Source organism: Cavia porcellus, unplaced genomic scaffold, assembly GCF_034190915.1.
Source record: "Cavia porcellus strain 051 isolate PalLab524CR breed Dunkin Hartley unplaced genomic scaffold, mCavPor4.1 scaffold_10, whole genome shotgun sequence".
Taxonomy (NCBI): domain Eukaryota; kingdom Metazoa; phylum Chordata; class Mammalia; order Rodentia; family Caviidae; genus Cavia; species Cavia porcellus.
In genome coordinates this window covers 59,650,018-59,661,005 of record NW_026947493.1, presented here as the reverse complement: position 1 = coordinate 59,661,005, position 10,988 = coordinate 59,650,018, and positions in this window count along the sequence as shown.

Genomic DNA, 10,988 nt, shown 5'->3' with positions numbered 1-10,988 from the left:
TGTTTTTACATTGCCCCAGCTGAGTAGTTTTTGCAACATCTTTGCAGAAAAAAATATATTTTAGTATTCATTTCTGAAAAGAACATGTTATCAATTGAGACAGTTTTATTTTTTGAGTTTTATTAGTACATGTTTGCCATAAGAAGTATATTAGCCATTGGTGATTGGTACATCTACATGTCATAAAATAATTCCTTTAATTTCCCCTTACTGTTTAGTTTTACATCATTAGATTCATTTATTTATTTATACAGGGTTTATCAATTAATCCCATATTGAAAACGAGGAAAAAATGTCAAAAAATATGCAAAATAATTCAAAAATGCCTATGAGCAAATTTAGATACTTCATTCATATTGGATTACAATATTTTTTTAAAAATTCATTCACCTATTTCCTATTACATGCATATATTTTTTTTCCTGTGTCCTGAGAGGTTGTGGGAGAGTGAGATTAGGGCTGATCCACTAATCGATTCTTTGGAGGAAATTTCAAGGCAGTGTAACATCTGGATAGCAGCATTCATTCTGCTTGCTGCTTTCAACCTGATTTTTGAGATAGAAGATAAAAGAAGTAGAAGACAGTGCAAGGGGAAAACAGCAACATGAAGCTGTGGGGCAAAGAATCCACAAATTCAGAAATATTAGAAAACCAATAAATTAAGCAAAGCCTGTGCTTCCAAGATTCTCAGCCTCACTTGCATTGTGACACAGGTGAGTCTTGGACATTATGGCACTTTCTCTGTATACTTGGTTAAAAACTGTCTCTCCCAGTTGGTGAACTGAGTCAGATACCCTGTGAGGCCATGACACCTGTCAATTGTAAGTTCAGACAATCCCAAGACCTTAAGTGTCAATTCCTGTCTTTATTGGGATTCTGAGAACTTCTCACAGGCCTGATCTCACCCTGTGAATTGTAACTTTTCTTTTTCTTTTTCTGTCATTCCTTTTGAGAATCCTGCTTAATTCCACTTTGAGATACCAAGCTCTGAGAAGTATTATCACCCAAACACTTATCTGATAACATTTGCTCTAGTGACAATCCTTTCAGGAGGTTGGGGACCTTGTGTAGTGATTTTTCACTTTCTTGTTTATCTGAACATGTATGAGCAGGGTCAGACAGCCATATGTCAATAAGTCTTGTGCTGGGTTGAAGATTCGAGTTTGAGGTATACGTTATTTGATGGAGCATCATGTGCTCTTGCAAGTGCATGACAACTGTCACAAAACTGCCATGTTCCTGTCTTATGATTGAGCAATAAACAATGAAATGCATTTTTTTGCATAATTTTTTTCTTCAGTCTGAATGTTTTGCCATTTGTTTCTGAGTTTTTGGAGTCTTACCTTCAATCCTTTGTCACCATTTTGAGGGGTCATGCCTTCCCTTCAGGACCTTTATGGTTTTCTTCACATCTTTTTCCCAAGTTTAGCACATATCCTTGTCATTCTTTGTGTTTCACGTTACTTTCTGTTGCTCACATTGTTCTGTTATGTTCCCCGGCCACAAAATTGCTCCACTATTCTCCTAGTTAGGAGGTAAACTGCCATTTTCTAATATAGTAAAGCTTTCATTTCTAGGTTTTCTATGAAGTCTATTTTCATAGCTGTTGCTCAGGCAGGACATGTGTCTTTGACAATGTGCTGCCTGCATCAAGTCATACAGGGATTATATTGTGTTTAGGAAACTCACCTGGGGACAGAAAACCTTCTTGGTAATATTTATCTGTTTAAGAAGAATGCACATTGAACTCATCTTGTCTGATTTGAAAATTTACATTGAATTCCAACATGTTAATATTTCTGTGATATTTGTTATGCATTTTGATAGTTCCTAAGCTGCCATAATGGAATTAACTTGCATTTAAAACTCTATGAGGCCATGATTTTTTTTTTTTTTTTTTTTTTTTTTTTTTTTGTCTTTTTCCTTTTTATCGGTACCGGGGATCGAACTCACAACTGCCTGCTTGCAAGGCAGGCACTTATGCTGCTGTGCTAAATCCCCAGCCCTGGAGGCCATGATTTTTACACAGAAGAGTCCCAGCATATACGATACAGGAGATTTAAAAATTGTCAGTATGAAGATAATACTTTTCATGAGAAAGATTTTTTATGGTAAGAAATTGCTCCACTAGGAGAAGAAAAGGAAAGATGAGGAATACACTAGGAGGCATGAATAAGCTGAAAATGTTTGTGGAGTTTGAGGTATAGAAAATTTGTATACATTTTAATTCTAAATATTGTTATTATTGGTTTTGTAGGGCCTAAGACATCATCCTTCTAAACATCCTTTTGGTGCCAATTTGAGTAAAGCAGCTGTGTCATTAACACTTAATCAGCAGGCACTTAGCTTGCATGGGATCACATGATACCAACAATCAGATCAGCATCCTAGTGTTGAAGGACACTAGAAAGGACTATAAGGAAAGAATGAGAGTTGTAAATATCATGATAGAGTCATATGTGTTGGTCCTTCTAATGGGGCAAGAGGCCAAGATTTTGTAAAAAATGTTTAATATATGTTAGTGTATGAGGATTACTGCCACAAAGGATAGTTTGGAATCATAGGCTTGTCCTGAATTAACTGAAATATAATTTAATAGACTCACCACTGACAATCCAGATTTTCACCTCTGAAGAAAAGTAAACTTCTACTATAATTGGACTTGCTATTTGGCCAAACCCTCACATCACAGTCACAATTTCCCACATGAGTTTGGGCTGTGAAGGTAATGATGTGCAACTCATCTGCTCATTCAGGGTAATTGATACCAATAAATATGGACTGCAAGAGTTGTTTAAAGAAATTGTTTGCCCATGCTACCTTTCTTTTAGCAGTAAGTTTAAGCTCATAAAGATGTTGTATGGATGATGCAGAATGATTGTGGATTACAGGGCATAAAATAAGGTGATGATCCCACATCATCCTACCAAACTCAGATTTGTCCTCTTGACTAAAGAAGTGAGGCAGGCTATGAGATCTTATCATGATGCTTCAAGTCTTGCTAATACTTTTCCTAGTATTCCTTAAGGAGATAATACCCTAAAATAGCATATATTCACTCAAAAGTACAGCAATAAACTTTTCAAGTACCATCCTAACATGCTGGAAAATGACTCATTATGCTCTCCATCCACTGTAAAAATGTTTCATCATGTAAATTGTATCGCAGTAACCTCTGAGTTTCCTATATATTTTTAAAGAAAAATCAAGAGAGGCCACAGCCTCAGCCTGCCCCTTGACTGAGAACACCTGGCAAGCCCTGAGCCAACCTGGGTAGACTTGGACCACTACTATAGGCCCATTCCTTGGATAAGATCACCTGGCAAGCCCCAGCAGGCCTCGGCTGCCTTAGTCCACCACCATGGGCCCACCCCCTGGGGAGGCCACACACCTTCTAGACCTAGTACTGCAGTTGATCATTGGATCCAACCCCCTAACCCAGAGCCTTGGACTACAGCAGATTGCCCTGTTGGGTGGCTGGGAGACTCAGGAACCCCTCACCAAAACAAAAGACCACAGCAGGCTCTAGTCAGTGTGGTGAGTTTGTTCCTAAAATAGAGTCCTGCAGTGGGCAAATAGGAGCAGAAGTGAAACTCCCTCCAACTGGCAAGAGAGTGGGTGACCCACTCCTTCACACAGAGAACATCAGACAGTTTGAGGAGTGTGCCAATAAGGCACCCCCCCCAACTTGGAGAAAATTAAAAACACTTATGAGACATCCAGTGACACAGCAGGGTCTCAGCTGACACAAACACTATAGACTGGGAGATCTGGTGACCTGCAACAACCTGAAGACATAGCAACACAGGAACTAAGCATTGACCTACATCAATAGTTTTGGGCTACATAGCCCAGAGGAATATAGGACTCACCCAGCACGCCCTGTACAGGAAATTCAGGTGACTGGATCTCCTCTTCATTGTGGTATCCAGCAAATGTACAAACATCAACTACACAGTAGGACCCTAAAACTCATGATACTGACAGTTGAAACTATTGGGATTGAAAGACCTAATATTTACCCAAAAGGTGAAAATGACAAAACAAAAAGGCAAAATGCAATCTCAAACATCTAGTCCATCAGGAACAAGTACAGGCAACATTGAAATAGAGCACTTTGAAAGTCATACACCAGAAATCTCTGAAAAGATAGCAAATGAAATAAAGAAACATATCCATGAGGCTATAGAGCAAGTCAAATTAGAAATGACATGTAAGAACAGAAATAACAACCTTAGTAAATGAATTGGTCAGCATAGTAAGAAAAGAAATAGATAAAAAATACAGGAACATGGGAAATTGATTGAAACCTTGAAGGAACATGCAGAAAACAAGCAGAATTCATGACACAAATTCAAAGAGATATCTAAGGAACAAAAAATTCTACTGAAACCTGGCAAAACCATTTAAATGAAGCTGAGGATAGAATTTCAGACCTTGAGGACAGGATTGCAGATAGCAATCATGCAACTTATAAAAGCAACAAAGCACCATGAAATGACAATCCAGAAGACTCAAGATGATGCCAAAAGAAACAAGACTAATAGGCATCAGTGAAGAAGCAGGAGTCAAAGCAAATAACATAACTAAACTATTCACAGAAGTAATTGCAGAAAATTTCACACACGGGGAAAAATCTGATATACAAATGAGGCCTACAGAATGCCAAACAGTCACAACTAACATAAATCTACACCCAGACATAAAATAAAGTCCAAGACATACAGCATAAAAATAGAATACTAAAAGCTGGTAGAGAAAAGACATAACTCATCTATGAAGGAAAGCCTATTAGAATCATGGCAGACTTCTCAGCACAAACCTTCAGGTTAAGATGAGCTTGGAATGAAGTATTACAAGACATAAAAGAAGACACCTTTGAACTCAAACTAATGTACCCAGAAAATCTGTCTTTCAAATTTAATAGAGAAACAAGATACTTCCATGAGAAAGAATACCTGAAGAAATTCATGACCACCAATCAAACCCTAGAAAGAGTACTGCAATACATGCTAGATAGAGATAAAGTGGCCACAATCTCCAGAACAACAGAAGGAAACCAGCAGGCTGCACAAGAAATTAAACAATGGAGAAAAACATGCAACCAACAATAAGAATAGAATATTTCAAACTCAAGCCAGTACATATCAGTGATATCCATAAATGTAAAAGGGCTCAATTCACCTATTAAAAGGAACAAGTTGACAGAATGGATCAAGAAATAGGATCCCACTATATGTTGTATACAATAAAAGCATCTGCCTGAAAAAGAAATTGATAGATTACAAGTCAAAGGATGGAAAACGGTATTCCATGCAGCAGAAATCTAGAAAAAGGCAGGGGTAGCTACTCCATTTGCAGACAGTGAATTTCAAACCTAAAAGTATTAAAAGAGATTAAAAAGGCCACTACATTCTTATAAGTGGGAAACTACAAGAGGAAGAACTAACAATTATTAGTGTGTGCACACCAAATAGGAGCACCCAACTATGTAAGACAAATACTAATGGACATGAAAAACCAAATACACAAAAGAACACAATTGTAATAGGAGACCTTAACTCCCCACTGTCATAAAGGCTAGATTAACTAGACAGAAAGTCAGCAAAGAAATGACAGAACTGAGTCATAGCTGGGAGCAAATGGACCCAGCAGATGTTTAGAGTCTCAGCTGCACGTGGGACATTCTCCAAAATAGACCACATATTAACATAATAGTTAAAGAATTCTTAACTAAATGCAAAGAGAGCAAAACTTTCCCATGCATAGTATCTACTCATAACACACTAACATTGGAAATCAATGGAAAAAAAGACTGCAAAACCTGCATAAATACATGGAAATTACAATACATAACAATCTTTTGAGTAACCAGTGGGTTACAGATGAAATTAAAGAAGAAATAACACAATACCTACATTACAATGAAAATGAAGATACAACATACCATAACCTATGCGATACAATGAAATCAGTCTTAAGAAGGAAACATATAGCACTAAATAATCATATCAAGAAAATGGAATGAACACAAATGACCTAATTTTCCATCTCAACTTTCCAGAAAAGGAAGGGCAAGTCAAACCCAAAGTCATAGAAGAGAGGAAATTATAAAGATTAGAGCAGAAATAGACGCAATTGAAACTGAAAATATTACTAAGAATTAATGAATCAAAGAGCTGTTTTTAAGTGAATAAACAAAATTGATAAGCCTCTAGCCAACCTTATCAAGAAAAAGAAAGAAAAAAAGAGAAAAAACTCAACTCCATGCAATAAGGATTGAAAAGAAATTACTATAGATCCCATGAAAATTCAAAAGATCATGAATACCTATTTTGAAAATACTACTTACATAGGGTGAAAAATATAAATGAAATTGACAGATTTCTAGGAACACATTAACTACCAAAGTTCAATCAAGAGGATTTAATAATTTTGAATAACCCACTATCAGCTATTGAAATCAAAAACATGATTAAAATCTTACCAACAAAGAAAAGCCCAGATCCTGATGGATTCACTGCTGAATACTGTAAGAAATTTAGAGAAGTTACAGTGCCAATACTCAAAATTTTCAGTGAAATTAAAAGGGAAGCAGTCCTCTTGGGCTCATTCTTGGAGGCAAGTATAATTCTGATACCAACACCAGAGAATGACCCAACCAAAAAGGAGAACTATAGACCAGTCTCACTAATGAACATTGATGCTGATATTCTCAATAAGATATTGGCAAATAGAATGCAGCAATCAAGAAGATTATATACAAAGACCAAGTGGGATTTTTCCAGGGAAACAGGTATGGTTCAACAAACTCAAATGAATAAATGTAATACATCACATGAACAGAGCCAAAAACTCCATTAAAAGACTATTTGAGGTAATAAACAAATTGAGCAGCATAAGTAGATAAAAAGTCAACAATCAAAAATCAATAGTATTCTTGTTTACACACACACAAAAACTCCATAAAAGTGAAATTATGAAAATATCACCTTTCACAATAACATCTAAAAAAGTGAAATACCTAGGAATCAACCTAATCGAGAATGTAAAAGATATGTATGCAGAAAATTATACTACTCTGAAAAAGGAGATTGAAGAGGATATTTAAAAATGTAAGGATATTCCTTGCTCTTGTCTAGGAAGAACCAACATTGTGAAAATGGCCATACTCCTAAAATTTTTATACAGATTCAATGCAATCCCAATCAAAATATCATTAACATGCCTTATAGATCCTGAAAAAATATTGCTAAAATTTATTTGGAAACAGAAGAAACCTAAAATAGCAAAGGCAATTCTAGGCAAGACAGGAGGCATCTCAATTCCTGACTTGAAAGCCACAGTAAAAAATACTACAAAGCCACAGTAAAAAAATTAGCATGGTATTGGCAAAGAAATAGACCTGAGGATCAATGGAACAGATGTAGAAGATGCAGATAGTACTACAAGGGCACTCAGCCACCTTATATTTGAAAACGGGGCTAAGCATGTTCACTGGAAAACAGAGAGCCTCTTTAATAAATGGTGTTGGAAAAATTGGTTTTCCAAATGCTGAAGATTGAAATTAGACCGTGTCTATCACCATACACTAAACTAAAGTGAAAATGGGTCAAAGACCTAAATATTAAAACAGAAACTAAATCTACTGAAAGACAAGGTAGGTAAAACTCTGGGAGGCATAGGAGTATGCAGAGAATTCGTGAATAAAATGCAAACCACGTGGGAAATACTTCAAAGAATCAAAAACTGGGATCTCATATTACTAAAAAGTTTTTTCACTTCAAAAGAAATCACCAACAAAGTGAAAAGAAAACCTACAAAATGGGAAAGAATTTTAGCCAGTAATCCCTCAGGCAAAGGACTTATATCCAGAATATATAAAGAACTGAAAAACATCAAGCCCCTCAAATTCAAAGACAAATAAAGAATAGGGAGTGAGAGAAAAAGAATGGGAAAATCAGAATAAAGTAAGAAAAAACATAATTTCATAAATCTAAAAGACATTTGCTCAGTCACTCCAATATCCTCAGGCATGCAGTAAAACAAAAGTACATCACCCTGGTTTGTTTCCAAATTCACTGGCAGTATGTTTTTAACTCTGGGAAATCTTTAAATACCATGAAACGTACTGTAAAATTGTATGGCCATAACCTTTTTCTACTAATAGGTGAATGCTAAGGTTTATCATTATATGTTCCCTCCAAAGCCTTGTGTTGATATAGATGGGGTTCTCAGCAGGTGGCTGCATCATAGTGTATGATGCTTATCAATAGATTAGTCTAAATGTGTCATTAGGATGTGATGCCTTCTTAGAGAAGGTGAGTCACTTGGGATGTGGCCCAAAAGGAGATATATCCCTGCCTCCTCCCTCAGTCCTTTGCTCTGTGCTTACCACTAAAATGCCATGTGCTGTTAAACCTCAGTTATGCCTTTTAACCATGCTGCCCTCTCATGGAGCCATGGGTCTGTGGACTGCAACTTCTACAAACTTTGAGTCAACTTAAACATTTTTTGATTTAAATTGTGCATCATAACTAGGAAAGTTGGCTGAGTTGGTTCTTATTAGACCACCTCTGTAATCCCCAGCTAAAAATCCTTCCATAATACGAGGACTTTCTGAGACACAGTGCTTGCCCCTTTTGGGGTCATGATTCTTTCTCATGTGTCTTTTCCCACCCTGTGAATTATGTTTCCTCTAGTGGCTTTTAATTAGTTTTCCTCATATTACTCCTTTTCAATCTCTTGATTAGTTTGGGATACAGAGCAGAAACATTTTATAAACTAAAATTTTGACCAGGAATCATGGGTAATGTTGTGGTCTAAAGAGTTTTGGACAGACTTTCACCATTAATAAGTCAAGTTCTTTGAAAAAAAGAATTATGACTTAAGGGCCTTGTGGAAATGTGCAGATTCTTATCCATTGCAGGTCAAGGATAAACCTTTGTAAACCTTCATTTGAGAAGAGATTCTCTGGTGTATGTTATTGAGAAGAATCTTCAAGAGAAATAGTTCCACAGAACTCATTTTACCATACTCAGCTCTCTGGACACAGAAGTCATTACTTTAGTGGTCCAAAAGCCACTACTTTAGGAGTACAAGAGGGATCAACTATTGCCTATGGTGATGGAAGATGATACTCTCATCTATGTCATGCTGGTTTTGCTGGATACAGAATGTAAATGATCATACAGCTTTTCATCTAGATTCCAGAGAAAAATGTGGAAGACCAGGCAGTATGTTCCTAAGAAGATGTATCTAAAAGCTGTAGGAATAAAGAAGAAGGTGTAGTGATGACCTGAAGCAGTTAAAGATGTTGGGATGCAGATTGTTTGCTGAGTTAAGCTGCAAGAGATGAGCGAGTCCAAGGCAGTAGTTGTGTGAGCCACAAACTACAAGGCCATAGAAGTGAGATCTTCCAAATCATTTGGAACTCACGTCTTATCATTGTATGCCCTTGGATATGTAGGATTTACTACTTACCCTAGTGGGTTTAGTTTTGCTTTGTACCTATCATTTTCTACCCCTACTTCCTTATATTTTTGGAATGAGAGTGCTGGTCTTGTAATTTATACAGCATGCTTTTCAGTCTTAACTGGAGAGCCATAGTTAAGATTTTGTCTTGAGTCTCAAAAGAAATTTGGAATTGGACTTTTTACACATTTGGGTATCTATGAGACTTTGGGGAAAGGCTTATTGTGTTTCAGTTTGAACACAAGATGGCCGTATCATTTTAGCAGTATTATGACCTTGGTTTAACTAGATTAAGAAAGTGAATATGGCCAATAGTTGGAAGTCTGGTGTAGGAAAACAGAATGAAAAATACTTAAAATGTATTATGCACATTTACCTGATGCTCATGGTGAATGTAATCAATATTTATTGAAAGCATGTACCAAAATTAAAAATAAATAAACAACAAATAAAACAATGTCTTAATGGGACATGTTTGATACTAAGCTGACATAAGGTAGGATGTGTCAGCTTTGATTGCTTGAGATATGACAAAGAAATATATATAGCACACTTCTGAGGTTGTCTAGGTGGAGCATGGAGGCCTGAAGCTGGAGTCTGTCTCTGCCTTCTGGCCTCTTCCTCTCTGACACTGCAACCATGTTCTGCATTGCAGAGGCTACACCCTAAACAGCTTTGTTCTGTCATGACACCAGCATTTTGGTACCATTCATTCATAAACTAAGCCTCTGAAACCTGAGCTCAATTAAATTTCATGCTTTAAATAGTGGTTGTTGAGAATATGCCCAGAACAATAGCTCAACAAAATGTTCAGTTTATCTAAATAGAAAAATTACAAATGGCCAATAATTATATGAATGCATATAAAAATGCTCAATAGCTTTATCTATTCAAAATCAAAATTATCAAATCAAAATTGAAAATCAAATTTACCATAAAATTCTAAGGGGTGAAGTGGGCGCCATTGGTTACAGAGGCCCAGCATCCTGGTGTAAGTGCCCTGCACACTTTCCCCTGAGTCTAGCTAGCTTGAGACCCTCCCTGGGCTGTGGCCAGGGAACTTCCAGGCTTCCAGGTGCACTGGAGCAGTGAGGGGTTCTGGAGCACCAGCATCAGCCTCTCCACACCTGGCTGTGCTTGGCCTACTCTGGAGTTCTAAGCAAGCAGATGGGCACCACCAGTTCCAGAAGCCCTGTGGCCTGGTGTAAGTGCCCTGTACACTTTCCCCCAAGTCCAGCTAGTTTGGGACTCTTGCTTGATCCTGGAACAAGAACTTCCTGGCTTCAGGGCACACTGGAGCAGCGCAGGGGGTCCTGAGTGCCTGCATCAGAATCCCTGCTCTTGGCTGTGCTTGGTGGACTCTGGATCTAAGCAAGCAAGTGGGCATCATTGGTTCCAGAGGCTGGGTTTGAGCCACCCTGCTCGACGCCCAGTGACCCTCTATCAATCTGGGTACCTGGGTGGCAGAGTCCCAGGAACTGAGAGCATAGAAGAGGATTTCCAACAGACCCTGG